The 18,094-nt window shown below is 36.1% G+C and overlaps 1 protein-coding gene, 1 long non-coding RNA gene and 1 other non-coding gene across 3 annotated transcripts in view; 2 read left to right on the top strand and 1 right to left on the bottom strand.

The window, feature by feature from the left end:
* Positions 1-18,094, top strand: part of LOC134201545 (uncharacterized) — a 358,050-nt gene that overhangs the window by 161,158 nt on the left and 178,798 nt on the right. The gene's annotated exons all lie outside the window — the stretch shown is intronic.
* LOC101743966 (calsyntenin-1) overlaps positions 1-18,094 on the top strand; it is a 186,645-nt gene that overhangs the window by 52,816 nt on the left and 115,735 nt on the right. The gene's annotated exons all lie outside the window — the stretch shown is intronic.
* TRNAS-GCU (transfer RNA serine (anticodon GCU)) lies at positions 17,207-17,288 on the bottom strand. Its single transcript has one exon. It is a non-coding gene; the product is annotated as a tRNA-Ser (tRNA).

The raw sequence follows: 18,094 nt of genomic DNA, 5'->3' as shown, positions 1-18,094 counted from the left end.
CAGAGGTCTTTTTTGCCACGTACGATCCGGCTATGGAATGAGCTCCCGTCCACGGTGTTTCCCGAGCGCTATGACATGTCCTTCTTTAAAAGAGGCTTTTGGAGAGTATTATGCGGTAGGCAGCGGCTTGGCTCTGCCCCTGGCATTGCTGAAGTCCATGGGCGACGGTAACCACTCACCATCAGGTGGGCCATATGCCTACAAGGGCAATAAAAAAAATTCCCGTATGAAAAGATAAAGATAAAGAAGCCTTTATTAACAACCTTAATTCATATTTAGGTACATACTATTAATGTAATTTTTCTAAACCTTTTGACATCGGCAAAGATTGTTTTACGAATAGGTCTCCAACACATATGTCTAATTAAAAAGACTTTTCCGGTTCCATTTCGCCTTTTATTTTTGTCATTATAATGTAGTATGGCGAAGAGCTATTCGTGAATAGTTCTAATTATGTCCACGACTCGGTACTGAAGTGAATCCTAGACTCATGTACAATACAGGTGGCAAAGGGTAGTAGCTGATTATTCCTATCTACTTCTGCTGTGTTATAAAAGTGTATGCTCTGGTAATCAGAGCTAACATGGTAACTGATTACGTGTTTATCGATTTGCGGTATTAAAATATACTAGAGGTCCCGCAGTAGTCGAAATTCGACTATAATTAATTGGAATTGTAACTTTGTACACTATTATGATTGTATTGTATACTTCTATAATCACAAATTTCGCCAAGGCCACACTATAAAAAAATATTAATAAAGACAAACAATATTTAATCTATTCTCAATTTGACCACAGACGTCAAGAACAAATTTTGACAATAAATAGTTTGCATGCGTGCGTGCGTCAAATACATGGAATGTAGTGTGTGTAATGTTTTCTTTATTGATTTAATGTATCTTTTGTGCATTTAAAAAAAAAATAGCATTGTGCACTTCTTCTATATATTCTCTATAAGTGCGCAAAATTTCATACTCCTCCGTCCCCGCAATTTTCGTAAAAAGGGATACAAAGTTTTTGCTTCACGTATTAATATATAGATATTTCGGGTATATACAACTTTTTGTTTCAAGCGTGCTCACAGGATTCTGTTGTAACAATTCGTTTTTGTATAACAAATACCTTTTTGCTGTGGATAGAATCATCTGACCTCATCAGCATCATGCTGCAGATGGGTTTGATATCCGTTTTACGACCGGCCGCTTGCTTGACTTCAACCCTCCTAGGTTCATATCTCCATAATCCATTGCAACGTATCACGGAGCGGGACTTTTTCTGTTTCTTTTTTTTAGTGTTTCTTTTACGAAGATTTAGTATTTGGTTCATTGAATTTGATGCTTACTAAATTTTGTCAGAAATATACACTAAAGAATGGGAACCGTAGATTTGCTGATAATTTATGCACATTTGTGATAGCCCTGAATCAGCACATTAGAGTCGTCGTCCATTTTGGTTCGAATCGCTATTTTCTGTTTAGGCGACGTATAAAGCAAGGAATATTCCGTGAGGATTCAAAACTGTTCATGAGATTTGATCTGTAATAAATTGTATGAGAGCTGATCGAGACAAATTAATAATTATTTTTCGAACTACTCTAAAATCCACGTACATCATCATCATCATCTTAGGCCTCACAGCCCAGAGTGGGCTTTAGCCTGGTCCAGTATGTCTCTCCAGGCTGCTCTATTCAGGGCTTTCTCCTTCCAGTTCCTGACACCGATAACTTTGACGTCGTGCTCTACGCCACCTAACCATCGGAGTTTGGGCCTGCCACGATTTCTGCGGCCCTCTGGTTTGCCATACAGTAGTTGTCTTGGCATTCTGGTCTCCTCCATTTGAATTACATGTCCTACGATACGTAGGCGTCCAATTTTTATATTTGTTATTATGTTAGGATCTTTGTAAATATGTGGTTATAACGTGTCCTCCATATCGTCGTTGTCAGACCAAAATCTGCTATGTGCAAAAACTCTATTTTGAATTAACGAGTAAAAACATTTTCGTATAAACTTTTATATGAAGGTGAATTTTTAAGAACTATATCAAATGAAGGCTATAGATAAATATTAAAGCCATAGACACATAACAGCTTTTTTATACGGTAGATAGGGCTGTGAACCATACGAAAAGGTCAAAATGTAAAAATCTCAAAAAGCCCACATAGCAGATTTTGATTTGACAACGACGATGTATCGTTTTCCTGTACAGCACCGAATATCCGTCTTAGGATCTTACGCTCGAACACAAGTAGACTGTTCTCATCCTATTTGCTGAGTACCTATGTCTCTGAGCCATAAATAAGAATGGGTCTCACAGTAGGGTAGATTCGCTACGCACATCGACTATTTTTAATTACCGAGTAATTACGATATGTTAATGTTGTATTGGAAAAAAGGACTCCTGTTGATTTAAAGACATTGTTTAATACTTTTACTATAATTTTATTATTATGCCTAAATCAGAATGTTTTTTTAACTTGAGTAATAATTTATGAGTAATAAAAAACGTTCACAATCAAAACAATATTGTTACATTCTTCTACTTAGCGTTTTGTAAATCGTGTTACAGAAATTTTGTCGGAACAGAGCGACCTATTTTCATCCAACTGATAATCTTTTCGTACGTTTTCATGATTCACGCTTATTTCGAGTACCACTGACGAAGCATTGATGTAAAAACTGATTTAATAGCCAGTTCATTTAGTAACACACCTGTCTTTGGACGGTAGTGATTAAAGAATTTCATGAAGTTATAAATTTTTAACACACGTGGTATATTGCGCTATATTGTGATTAGTCACGATATTAATTCATATAGCAGTATATCTTCTTCTTCTTCTTCGTCGCTTTCTTCATTGCTGAAGGTCGTGTCCCTGAAACTTGACCGTTGTAAATAAGGTTCCTTAAACTTGTTTATTTGAAATGCCAACAGATCTAATGGCCACCCGTTTTATACAAAGTAGGTAATAAATACTTTATGATTTTTTAAGCGTACCTTTTACTAAAATACCGTTACAGAATACGACTTTTTTTTAGGAAGGAAGGATTACTGGTGTCTCTTAGATCTTTCCAGTTTCACCAGGACAGGTGGGCGAGCATAGGCTCAGCCAGGAGCGAAGAATACGACTATTGTGATCATTTCGTATTATAAAGAAAGTTCTTCCACCAAGTGGGTGTTGTTACTTCGTAGAAAAACGCGTGCGATGATTCAGACGTTGATACGCGAAACTCAGCTACAAACATTTATAAATTAAATCGCGTAAAGAAAGTTAGATGGTATAAAAACGCGCGGGATGTCATCAATGCGGTGGACCGACCAAATCGGAACTACAGTACGAGACTGAATGAGTGCAGTAGGATGACTTCGTGCGGGGAGAAAAGCCGGGACGTCGTGAGTCAAGTCTACCCCTTCCAACACTACATGACGATCACGACCGCTCTGTTCAGAATGAAACGATTGAAAACGAAGACTTATGAATTATCGTTAGTGGACTTGAAGTTATTCTCGGGTCTGTGAACTATATTATACTATCGCGGTGCTCGAGTGCCAAGTAAATCGCCATAAATAAAACTGTTAACATATACTTGACCATTAGAGGTCAAGAGTCTACATGTATTGAACATATACCTTACTCTTGCTTTAAACTTAAGTGTAAAATAAATCAAAGAATTCCTTTATGTTTCTAAAAAAGAAAACTATCGATATTGATAAACTGGAACATCTTGACCATTAAAAAAGACGATACTCCCACGACATATACATTCGATTGACGTCTAAAATTACTATCGCCATTACAACGCCCAAGGGAAATTAAAGTCTTCAACACTCCGCACACAAGGATCTTAGGAACGTTAAGATTTAAAAATAAATGTTGTTTATTTAGGATCTTCGTTGCTCAGTCGTCGTATCTCCTGAGTGGTCGACCGTAAACAGCATCTCAAAAGGCCGTGAAGTTAATGGTTAAATAAATGTATAGTGGAGCGCAATATCGGAATACAACAAGTGACAACAACACTTAGAACCTATTGACTTTATTACGTGACTTCCAAATTATTAAATGTATGGTATGGTATTATTATATGTATAGTATTATTAAATGTATAGTGGAGCGCAATATCGGAATACAACAAGTGACAACAACACTTAGAACCTATTGACTTTATTACGTGACTTCCAAATTATTACATGTATAGTATAGTATAGTATTATTATATGTATAGTATTATTAAATGTATAGTGGAGCGCAATATCGGAATACAACAAGTGACAACAACACTTAGAACCTATTGACTTTATAACGTGACTTCCAAATTATTAAATGTATAGTATAGTATTATTATATGTATAGTATTATTAAATGTATAGTGGTGCGCAATATTGGAATACAACAAGTGACAACAACACTTAGAACCTATTGACTTTATTACGTGACTTCCAAATTATTAAATGTATAGTATAGTATTATTATATGTATAGTACTATTAAATGTATAGTGGAGCGCAATATTGGAATACAACAAGTGACAACAACACTTAGAACCTATTGACTTTATTACGTGACTTCCAAATTATTAAATGTATGGTATGGTATTATTATATGTATAGTATTATTAAATGTATAGTGGAGCGCAATATTGGAATACAACAAGTGACAACAACACTTAGAATCTATTGACTTTATTACGTGACTTCCAAATTATTAAATGTATGGTATGGTATTATTAAATGTATAGTATAGTATTATTATATGTATAGTATTATTAAATGTATAGTGGAGCGCAATATTGGAATACAACAAGTGACAACAACACTTAGAACCTATTGACTTTATTACGTGACTTCCAAATTATTAAATGTATGGTATGGTATTATTATATGTATAGTATTATTAAATGTATAGTGGAGCGCAATATTGGAATACAACAAGTGACAACAACACTTAGAACCTATTGACTTTATTACGTGACTTCCAAATTATTAAATGTATGGTATGGTATTATTATATGTATAGTGTTATTAAATGTATAGTGGAGCGCAATATTGGAATACAATAAGTGACAACAACACTTAGAACCTATTGACTTTATAACGTGACTTCCAAATTATTTTTCCTTTAAGCATACACGAATTAGCTTATTAATACGCTTTTATTAGCTTCAGACGTATGTATGTTAGTATGCAACGGAATCTCTGAACATGATTTTGACCCCCTTCAAAACGTCGGATTAATTCAAAATTTGGTATACTTATTAAGGACCGATGACAATTCAATATTTAAAAAAAGAATTGAAAAAATTGAAATTCAACAAAATAAATTAAAAATAAATAATACTTTAAAAAATTAACAAAATACGCTTTTATGCTGATTCCATGCACCCCACTCTTTTTTTATAATAAAATCATTTTATCTTACACTATTTTTAATTCAAATTTATTAAAATTTATTTTCAAATTTTTTTGTTGGATTTCCTATAAAAGCGTATTTTGTTAGTTTTTTTAAACTATTATTTATTTTATAATCCTACATTATCTAGGATGTACAGTTTTATACTGGGGTGAAGACGGCGCTGCACATCCAGCTCTGAGATTGATCTGGGATTTATCAGTGTACTTAGTGGGAGTTTTTTAACGTTCTCGATAGCGTAAAAGTTAACTCGAATTTGTATGCAGTTGGAACAGCGCCGCTAGCGGCAAACGTAGGCAAACTCCATACGAATTTGAGTTAACTTTTACGCTATCGAGAACTTTAAAAAACTCGCACTAAGCAGAGGCTACTGAATTTAAACCGCAAAATTAGCATTGTTACTGCTAGCAGTTAAAAGATTAAAGTTGTCAATCTTAAGGTATCGTGTCCTTAAGATAAACATTATTTGAAAGTGCTTATATTGTTGACTGACTCGGTGGTGCAATAGTTAGCGCCCCCGACTGTTCCGCCGAGGGTCGTGGGTTCGATTCCCCTCATCGGGTAAACATTCGTGTGATGAGCAGGTTTGTTTGCTCTTTGTCTGGGTGTCAATGATCTATTATATATTATATATATATATATGTATTTAAACGTATATAAGTATGTATGTCATGTCTCTGGTACCCATAACACTATTCTAATCTTACTTTGGGGCCGAATAACCGTGCGTAATTTGTTCCAAGTTATATTAAATTTTATTGTAACATGAGGAGTTGTTCGAGATGATTCCATCATCTCGTTTTTAATATCGCACCGCCCGCCACCGGAGTAGAGTTCATCCATACTATCTAGAGCCACTGCGGTCATCTACAATGCGTTTCCAAAGGTATTTTTTACCAGGTACCATCCGGCTTTGGAATGAGCTCCCCCCACGGTGTTTCCCGAGCGCTATGACATGTCCTTCTTCAAACGAGACTTGTGTAGAGTATTAAACGGTAGGCAGTGGCTTGGCTCTGCCTCTGGCATTGATGAAGTCCATGGGCGACGGTAACCACTCACCATCAGGTGGGCCGTATGCTCGTCTGCCTACAAGAGCAATAAAAAATAAAAATAAACATAACCAGCCATACGCAACACATCAGTTCATACCTAAAGAAATAATGTTTAAAAAAAAAACGAAGAGAACAAATATTTTTCGTAACAATGTATTTAATTGACATTTCTTTTTATAGATCGTAACTTCCTTTGCGTGTCTACAAAGTAAATAAATAAAAAAATGACATTAACTGACAATAAATATAATATGACAAACGTTATCGCCGCTGTCTAAAACAAACTTTCAGGTCTTTATGAATAATAAAAGCATTTCCGACGGCGTAATGCGTTATTCTTACGAACTTTATTCTGAATTGTTTGAATAGTTAATGCAATCGTAGCGCAAGCCATCATACGCATTTTTTATTCACAAACCGTTCTTAGACTAAACGTCAACTTAAAAATTTACGGTACATCGACATGTTAGCTAAGAAAACGAATTAAAGCCGCTTTCAGACTACGCTGTAATATAATAGCTTATAGTATACTAGCGACCCGCCCTCGCTTCGCTTCGGAAACTGTAATTTATTATTGACTTCTCCACTATTTAATGGATGTTATTATACATATAAATAAACCTTCCTCTTCAATCACTGTATCTGTTAAAAAAAAACCGCATCAAAATCCGTAGCGTAGTTTTAAAGATTTAAGCATACATATGGATAGATAGATATAGGGACAGAGAAAGCGGCTTTGTTTTATACTGTGTAGTGATAGCTCATAACAATATCGCACACCATACATTGTTATGGACACGTCCACACTGTACTGTACTATATATTATTGGCTAAGTATAGGCTGCTATACTATATGGCACTATAGTATAGCGTTGTCTGAAAGCAGCTTAAAATGCGTTGGCATCGAAGTCAAACTCGATTTAAGCACGTTTGGTGGTTTTTAATTATTGCTTAAAACGATCATGCTTGATTTTTACTGGTGGTAGGACGTCTTGTGGGTCCCCAAGGGTAGGTACCATCACCCTGCCTATTTCTGCTGTGAAGCAGTAATGCGTTTCGGTTTGTGGGGTAGGGCAGCCGTTGTACTGTATTTAAGACCTTAGAACTCATATCTCAAGGTGGGTGGTGGCATTTACTTTGTAGATATCTATGGGTTCCGGTAACCACTTAACACCAGGTAGACCGTGAGCTCGTCCATCCAACTAAGCAATAAAAGAAACTTATTTAGGCACGACAAAACAGATCTGTACTAGTCGCTCTAAGCTATCTTCGCTCCAAGCGGACACATTTCTTTTTATTTATTGCGTACTAGCTAACCCGACAGACTTCGTAGTGCCTCAATCGATAATTATAAGACCTAAACTATTGTATAAAATAAACTTAAAACAAACAAAAGGAACCCGTCCGACGGGTGACAAATCAAAGGGAAAACAAAATGCTATTTTTATTTAATTCCGAACATTTCATATTTATTTACCTTTAAATCTTCTCTGGACTTCCACAAATAATCCAAGACCAAAATTAGCCAAATCGGTCCAGCCGTTCTCGAGTTTTAGCGAGACTAACGAACAGCAATTCATTTTTATATATGGAGAAGATAGATAATAATATGGTCTTACGGGGTACTTGGGGGCCTATAGACCTTAATGCCGCCGCCCACTTATTAGGTCGGAGTCTCAATTGCATTGTATAACTACTGTTCTATCCTTAAAACCAGAAGGCATGACTGCTTTCCGCCAGAAACTCCGATCATCTTTCTCGTCGAACCCGTCGCTTGCGACGAAGGGCTCCGCGAACAAATTAACCCACAGACACAGCGCACTGAGTTTCTCGCCGGATCTTCTCAGTGGGTCCCGTTTCCGATCCGGCGGTAGATTATGCGAAGCACTACTCTTGCTAGGATTAGTGTTAGCACCGTCGTCAGGTTTGAGCCCCGTGAGCTCACCTACTAGTTCTGTGAGTCTAGTATAACCCCCCGAGGTTACTACAACAGATAGTGGAAAAAAAGCCAGAAATAGGCTGTATAATTGGTACCTACCCGTACATGCTTAAAATACCCACCAGCAATTAATGTCGGTTAGCGATGTTAGTATAATACTCAGAGAGTGCTGTTGTCCATTCTCTGGAGAAGAATACCTTAATCCCCTTTTACAGTACCCACGGGAAAAGATGGGGTAGTGCTCTTCTAAACATAAGTAGCTACGTAAATCGTTGTTTCTAAATAAACTACTATTGTTATTTATTTAAATAGATTAGATTTATACCTTATTTTATGTCTACTAACTCTGACCGAAAATAGCGGGTTTTTAATAATTTCGATTTAGACGTATTGATTTTACTTGTATTTAAAAATATTTCAAGAGGTAGCATCAGATTCAAATGTAGGTAGTAAGAATGCATAGAGTATTGAAAAGCAATTCTATTATAGAATAACGATTGTAATATGAACCTTAAATCCTAACTGTTAGATACTTATTTGATTTGGATGGTCTGAGCGAGAGCAACTGGACGTTCATTGCAATATTATTACATCTTTTAGGTTCTGGAGTGAAATATAAAAAAAAAATACTTTTGTGTATTAAATTTTGTTTTATTTTTTTGTTGCTTAGATGGGTGGACGAGCTCACAGCCCACCTGGTGTTAAGTGGTTACTGGAGCCCATAGACATCTACAAGGTAAACACGCCACCCACCTTGAGATATAAACACTAAGGTCTCAAGTATAGTTACAATATTCGACAAAACTAGGACATTTATTATCTCAATTTATCCACATATTACCTTTGCTTTGTTTCGTTATACCCGGTTTTATTTCGCAGGATCATTAAATTTTAAAGTACTTTAAACTAACTACTCATATTTAGGTACTTTTAAATATAAAATCAAATTCGGTCGACCAGACTGGATTTACGCCTCCGTAGGCAAAGCATGACATAAAACTTTATCTAAGTTTCATGTTTACAGCTCTATAGCAGAGCGGTTATGTCGTTTCTAAAGTAAACACTACTTGCTTGCAGTTCTTTGTACAAACAGAGTATCACTTAGCAAATTACAGGAATGAGGATGTTGTTTAATTATGTCGCATAAGCTTGATTTCCTTTTCTCGTTTACTATTGAGCAAGTTTTGTAATTGTTTCTGTTTTGATAAATAACTAGCTGTACCTGTCCGCTTCGCTTGGCATTTAAAATTAACATTATTATTTCTCACCTCCACAAAGATTCTCATCATTAACTCTCCCGCAACTGGTGTAGGGAGTCTAACACTCATATAAATATTAGCCTATGTAGCCATTAAGTACTTGTATTTTCTACATGGATACCAAGTTTCAAGTCAAACGGATGCATGGTTCAGTAGTTATAACGGAACATCCGTAAAAACCACTGTAGATTTATATATTACTAGCGACCCGCCCTCGCTTCGCTTCGGAAACATTAAAACACACATGAATCCAAAAAAAAAAAAAAATTAATAAAAAAAAGTAGCCTATGTTCATCAGGGACAATGTCGGCTTCTAATGGAAAAAGAATTTTTCAAATCGGTCCAGTAGTTTCGGAGCCTATTCGAAACAAACAAACAAACAAATCTTTCCTCTTTATAATATTAAGTATAGAGTATAGATATAGATTTAATTTACTCTAAGATTGTTTAACAATGTTTGAGTCTTTGATAATGGATAGCGTCTTGTAAACTCGCCACTGGAGTAAAGTTCATCCTTAATACCTAGAACCACTGCGTTCATCCACAGAGAGTTTCCAGAGATCTTTTCTGTCACCTACGATCTGGCTTTGGAATGAGCTACCCTCTACGGTGTTTCTCGAGCACTATGACATGTCCTTCTTTAAGACTTGTGGAAAGTACTTAACAGTAGGTAGCGGCTTAGCTCTGCGCCTGGCATTGCTGACAACCATGAGCGACAGTAACCACTCACCATCAGGTGGGTATGCTCGTGTGCCTGCCTACAAGGGCAATAAAAAAATAGTGTAAATTTTTTTAATAATAAAATACACATCAGAACACAAAAAAAAAACGAAGTAAAAGAAACGCCTTAAGAATAAACAGAAAAAGGTAGTAGGTTATTAAAATAATATTTAGAGTATTAATAAAAGTTTAAAAAAAAAATCAGTAAAAGTCCCTTCCAGTGAGTGATACTTTCCAATAGGCATAACCCAAGGAGGGTTGACATCGAAGAGTCGGCTGGTCTTAAGCTCAAGCCAAATCCACCCAAATAAACCCACTCCGCATAACGTTAGAATAAGGATAAGAAAAAGAAGAAACTTGTGAGTTTGCTCATGAGCAATCAAGCTCGAAAATTTAAAACGAAAAAGATTTTAACTCTTCTAGAATGCCTTGTTTGTTTAATACTTTGTTTTTCTGTACCTTTTTTTTCCCTACCTATGCTGATAGCCTTGAGAGGCTATTTCAGCTTCACCCTAACGTGTGTAGGTGAGCTCACGGGGCTCAAACCGGAGAGTTGCTAACACTGACCCTAGCAAGAGCAGTGCTTCGCAGAATCTACCACCGGATCGGAAACGCGACCCACTGAGAAGATCCGGCGAGAAACTCAGTGGGCTAATTTTTTCTGTACCATGCGGTCCATGTCACCCATGATCGAAAACAATGGAAGAACGTCACATGTGGTCGCGATCCTCTCTAGTGCGGGAACGATATAGAAGAGAATACCCTGATAATTCATTGATACCGTTAATGCCATCGGTCGGTTCAAGATGAGAGTTGGCATTTATTTTATTTGGATGAAAATAATCAGATCATGTTATTTATTACATTAGTAAATATTACGTTACGTAAATAGGTTACCTGCTTCAATACATACAGCGATCCAGACAATGCAGCCACGGTCGAACGGTAATCGGATATAGAACTCCGTTTTCAATATAACTGCTTCAACAAAACTGTCAGATTAAAGCGCTGAGCAATATCGGGAACGCTTTCAAAATTCAACGGACTCTGAATTCGCATGTACCCGAAAAACCTTTTGGTATTGAAATGTTTCAGTGAAACTGGAAATTTTATTTTGATTGAACAAAGAACAAAATACATGGGCCTTTTACAACACTAACAAATGCTGTGATGATTTAATGAGGCGTCAAATTTAAGCCATCATTAGGCACGCCGTTTTTGGGAACCTATTATACATTTTAATAATAATTGTAATGAATAGTAATTTCTATTGTATTCTCTACATTTATTAAAGTAGCATTACGAACGTGATCTTTTTTATTATATTACCTGCTCTCCTAAAATAGTAAACGCAATATTATCCTGACCAGAAATTCCTCATAACGATTTTGCCAATACCGCAATGGTAAATAGTGTGTGGTAATGTAATAAAAGGATGTTTTGGTAATAATGGTAATGGCTTCACATAACGATTAATGGTGTCATCGGCAGTAAAAATCTCAAATGTAGTAATAACAATGTTTGATAAAGATTCCATGTTTGATTAGAGTAGCTAATATGCGTGCTTGATAGCTAATGTCCTTAAAGGGATGGATTAAAGGCTATTTAAAAAAAATACGTGACATGAATATCGATAAGATAGTCCACGACTTGCCTTTTTAATTATGTAACGAATATAAAACAGAATGGACCCAAACCCCTTAGAACAGTTTGACACAACAATACCCCGAGATGTTATCGAAGTGCGCCAAGGCCTGAGTTATTGGGTCGAGAACATTCTGTCGCCTTGCTCAACGGTTTTTCTACTAAACTTGCCAATAAAATTTAAACTTGATTCAGAAAAAAACAGATCTATAATTAAGTCGAGCGCATGTTGTCTCAAAGTTTAAATTGCAGATCTAATTATGGTTTGTGTCAAACAAAATCCGCTGTAAAGCACAGGACAGCAATGATTAATTACCACGTACGAGTAATTAAGGCTTTTACCTCAAATTTCACATTTAAAAAGTTTTATTATTATAAAACCTATGGGAATACTTTAAGTGCCTGTGATTTCGAAGAAATGGATTTTAAACTGATTGCAAAACATGTGTTTTCTTTTTTACCTGTCTATCTTTTTTTCTCTTTGTCTCTGAAACGGGTAAGCGGATTCGAACGCGGCTTTCATTGGTAGATAAATTATGAAAATATTAATATTTATATCGTACTTTTAAGCCCAGAAACTAGAACCTAGTAAAGATTAAAAAACTGAGATAATCAATAAAAACAGATGATACATTTTTCATTTTTAGGTTATGACGATAAAACTTTTTAAACTCAAAAAGGTTGAAAAATAGCAGGTGCTCACTTAGTCTTGGATTCAAAATTTAAGAAGAATTGCCTATAGTCGTACAAGAATTTAAAATTATTTCCACTGCTATGATATATTTGAATGATGAAAGATGATGATATGGCGAAAGATGCTAGGAATTCCCTGGACAGCACATCGCACCAACGTGTTGATCCTCCAAGAACTTCAGATAAAGACGAGGCTTTCTACTATCTGCATACGTAGAGTTTTGGAATACTTTGGCCACATTGCAAGAAAGGATCACGGCAGCTTGGAGAAGCTAATGGTGACTGGCAAGGTGGACGGAAGAAGACCACGAGGTAGAGGCCCGACACGTTGGACTGACCAGATCCGCACCACCCTCGACACCACAGTTCACGATGCTCTACACTCGGCGGCAGATAGAGGCAAATGGCGTGGAATGGTCCGTAATAAACTCCTGTTGCGAGGAGGTGGTCACGACCCTCAGTATTGAGGAAACAAAAGCAAGAAGAAGAAGAAGATATATTTGAGAATAGACTAATTGCAAATATTTTGAAAGAGAAAATAGATTTAGGAGGCAACATAGATAATTATCCCTCTGGTATGTAACCAAAGGCAGATAAACATCAAACTTTTCTTTCGTGTTCTTGGGAATGCCTTCTGGTGAACTTCAGTTATGGCCCATTCGCTAACTCGTTAAAGCTTCACAAAGATTTGATTGCTTTATTGCTGACTCGTAAATCTGTACCGCGAACGTACCAAAGTTCGACTTTAGGTCAAAGGTCAGAATACATTGCCTAATAGTCTGTACGGCTATTAGTCAGGATATTCAATTATAACCCTACCATATATTATACCATACCATACCATACTAATTGGAATTTCCACCTCTCCTTATCCGTACACTGTTTTTAGTTCTCCATATCTAAAGTTGTGGTGACCTCAACATTAAGCTACAACAATTACTACAATAATGAATTAACTGAATATTTTGCCGTCAATTCCTTTGGATATCTACTAGTTCAGATTGGCAACGAAAAATTTAATCTGTGTCTTCGGCAATTGAACGAAAAATAACCGTTGTATCTAAATTTAAAGATAGTCGCGAAGAATGAACACGTTACATATGCGCGACGAACCGAGTTACGTCGAACCCCCTGTCTGTACTGATTCTATTAGTAGCCTATTAAAATCTTTACTTATTGTGCTTCTTTATCGATAAAAACTAGTAACTACGTAGTCACGTATTGATCGGGCGCGTCTTCTTAATGCACGACTCCCACGATACGCCCACTAGATCTGTGATGAATGTGCGAATATGGCCCTTATATCTATATTCGTCTCTTGGGAGGCTGTGTACATAATTACCCACAAAACGTTCATAGACTTAGTGAAATTTTCAAGGAATCTGTTCAGTAGAAGTTATCGTAAGGTAAAGGGTCTACATATTGTGGATATCACAGTATGGAAATAGTCCGTTGCAATCGTTACCACTGTTTGCATTCCTCACTGGCTGGAATTCGGTGCTACAGTTTGGACTTAAAGAATAAATACATATGTCTAATCGGGTACATTGTCATCAAAATTTAATTAAACAATAACCCTCATGGCAGGACGTGTAAGTTTTACTATCGTGCCTATCTTTGCTCTGATACAGTCATGCGTTGTGATTGAAGAGTGAATTAGCCATTACAATTGAGACTTTGGGTTCATGCGTCAAGGGAAGCGATGGTATTCACGCTTACTTTTTCGTTACACTTTCGTAACCTCTTAAGGTTATCGCTTAGGCTTAGGTTAAAAATAAGGGTTTTTTCTATACCTTCATTATCTTCCTATTCTGACAGCACCTGGTACCTTTACTTACATATCGGGTTCGCTCATCACGAAATAAGGTCGTCCGATTGCTCATGCTTAAGACAAGAATTGCAATAAATACTAAATTTCAGTTCAGTAAATCGTTTTATCATTAATGATGAGCGCTCGCAATCAGAAGCTTAAGATATAGTCGATAAATAATCTAGAAGTTCCAAATTTAAACGTTGAGATATCATGCACAATTCTATGGTTACCAAACCTACATTTTAACTCGAAACAAATTTTAATCATTTTGTGATTTTGTAGTCGTTTACCATGTGGTTTCCAATGGTCAAAGTGTTGCACAAGCATTCAGTAGCACAGATTAGCTTACTGGTATGAACGGAGACAATGGACGCAGTGGCTTGTCTAGTCACGCATGGACGTTTAGATAAGCCTCTGTGAGTTTGGGTTTATTGTTGACGTCCATAAACCACCGACCGTAATGACCGAATAGTATAACAGAGAATTGTCGAGGCAGCATGGGGAGTCGTCAGGAAAAATTAAATTAACTAACATTCGACTAAATAGATTTGCAAACATTACCAATTCAACTCAAGATATGAATTTATTTTCAAATTTTACTGTCATTACCTTCTTCAAAAAATAATATTGATTAAAAAAATTACAACACTAAAAGTCGTGAACAGCTAAACGAAAAAAAAGGTAAGGGTCATATCTTTAGCACTAAGAGGCAGTAACAGTAGCTTCTAGCAGCCATAGTAACTTCCCTTTTCACTGATCCAAATCGAGGACTTGTTAACAATTGCTCGAGTTCTTCCGGAGGGCTAGTATCTCAAGGACAGCTGCATCACAAAGGTATTCAACACCAGATTGGAATCACGACCCGCTGAGAACATCCACCAAGAAACTCTGTGTTGTATCCTAAGTGTCATATCAAACTTTGCTTTGGTTTCTGCTAGAGTTAGAATTAGGAGCATCAAACAGAGCTGAGAGGGATAGATAAGGAGGCTTCATGGCTGCTGAACCATCGAGTCCGTTCATTTGTCCTGTTGAAACTGGAAAGCCCTACAGGACCACAACCGTACGACCACCAGAAAAGGATACGCGAAGCATTGAAGTTAGAAGCAAAAAGAAAGTCGTATTAAAAATACTAAAGACTGCCGACCAAGCTTAGTTTTATCGATTCCTTATGATATTTTACTATATAAAGGGGATGGCCCATTTTCGGCCCAAAGCGGACAATAGATTATAGAAAAAATACTTAGTGCATTAATTTTGTCATAAATAAATATGCATTTACTTTCTTGCAAATAAGCGCCACTATAGTTTACAATAAGTAGTTTAAAAAAAGTAACTCTATTGAAAAAACAAGGATTTTTATTTTTGCGGGAAAAATATTGCCAGCTTCAAAACCTTTTACGTATGAAGTAAATATTTTGAGTATATAAATAAAACATATAAATAAATCATTTTAAGTATTATCATTAATCAATCGATTTTAATGGATTTTATGCACATAAAATAACATCGAAGACATACCCATTGGACTTTAACTTGTAACTTGTATACTTGAGACCTTAGAACTTTTATCTCAAGGTGGGTGGCTCATTTACGTTGTAGATGTCTATGGGCTCGAGTAACCACTTAGCAACACCAGGGTGGCTGTGAGCTCGTCCACCTATCTAAGCAATAAAAAAACTTTACTAGTATTGTTATTTAAATATGTACAACTAAAACAAAAACATAAAAAATAATGTGTACTCGTAAAAAAAAGATTAAGATATAAATCAATTATCGGTTATTTAAAAAAATAATCGATAAATGAATTTCATGTAATTATTTTTCTTTATACTGACAACACTGAATTTAATCTGACTGACTGACACTTCGCTTGCTGCTTGTGGTGTTGTGCTTGCGTACAAAATGGATGTGTTTTGATTTTTCTTCGATTTATTTTACTTTTATCAATAACGTTTCATACTACGACTAAAAAACATTGTCTGAATTGTGGTTTTACCCTGACCGAGATTTAAAACCGTGTATATGCTCTCCTTTGCTATTTTTAGATGATACTAATTGTGTATGAAGATGAAGAAAATATAGATATTTAAAGAATTAAGTGTGTGTTTTTATACCCTATTGGATAAAAATACATTAGGAACATCTTAAACATTAAGAAAAGAAAAGTTCTTGAAGTATCTCACAATCCGACACTTATTTATATAGAAAATTAACCTCAAAACGAGTTTTTATTTTTATTATATTTTTTATAATAGTGGCGTCAATTTCAATATATTTTTTAGATATCCAATACATTTAAGAATTTGAATCAGTACATTTTTATAGTAATATTTGATGTCCATCTTGGGCCTAGCACACTATGGAGAGTGGGCAATCCCCTTTCACTATGTCGTAAATGAGATCTATAAAAAAAGAATAATATAATCTACAAAACAATATTGTATAGTAGGTAACATGGTTTTGTACCGCCATCTCGTCAAGTTTTGAGGTACCAACATGCGAATATCCAATAAGCAACATTGCACATATTTCGGAGGCTTACGAGATGGCGTTATACAAAATGTTCAGTTTCAAGGACACTACTTATTTAAAAAAAACCCTTATCACAAAATACAGAACGTGATTCGTATAATTAAAGCCGTCCATTGTATAGTTTTTCAGTGTAAATGACAAAAAACTATCGACGAGGATGGGATTCGAACCCACGCGTGCAGAGCACATTGGATTAGCAGTCCAACGCCTTAACCACTCGGCCACCTCGTCGCGTGTTACATCATTTGAATTATAGTATTACCTACAAAGGCTTCTTCGTCTATGTTTATACAACTGATAAGTTGCTTTACACATAAATGCGATACTAAAACATTCTTTGATAGCATTTTAGAGCGGTGTTCCTATTTGGACTATTATAACATAGGTGGATGATGTCTGATGATTCATCAGTCTCCAAACGTTCACAACTGGATAGAAGCTTCTCAAGGCTTGCAACTGTAACCGGTCTGGGATACATTAGGAGCATCTTGGACAATACCCAATCCAACCAACAATTTTTTACTGGTGGTAGGACCTCTTGTGAGTCCGCACGGGTAGGTACAACCACCCTCCCTATTTCTGCCGTGAAGCAGTAATGCGTTTCGGTTCGAAGGGTGGGGCAGCCGTTGTAACTATACTGAGACGTTAGAACTTATATCTCAAGGTGGGTGGCGCATTTACGTCGTAGATGTCTATGGGTTCCAGTAACCACTTAACACCAGATGGGCTGTGAGCTCGTTCACCCATCTAAGCAATTTAAAAAAAAGGAGCATTTTGGACAATACCCAATCCAACCAAAAACAGAAGTCTTTGCCCAGAACTTATTGAATCGGAACTAATGCGTGCTACTAAATTTTGAAATACTAAAAATACAGAAAACACAGGCCTAAAACAATCCATAACCACTGAGAAATTCGCATCCCTCTTTGTTTATTTATTTATTTATTTATGTACACACAAAAAAGAAGACATAATACAGAGTAATAGGAAAATTATGTACAAAAGCACTGCTTATTTCTTTAAGAAATCTCTTCCAG

This window comes from Bombyx mori, chromosome 27, assembly GCF_030269925.1.
Source record: "Bombyx mori chromosome 27, ASM3026992v2".
Lineage (NCBI taxonomy): Eukaryota > Metazoa > Arthropoda > Insecta > Lepidoptera > Bombycidae > Bombyx > Bombyx mori.
Note: the sequence above shows the minus strand (reverse complement) of the source record. Positions and strands in the feature narration are given on the sequence as shown.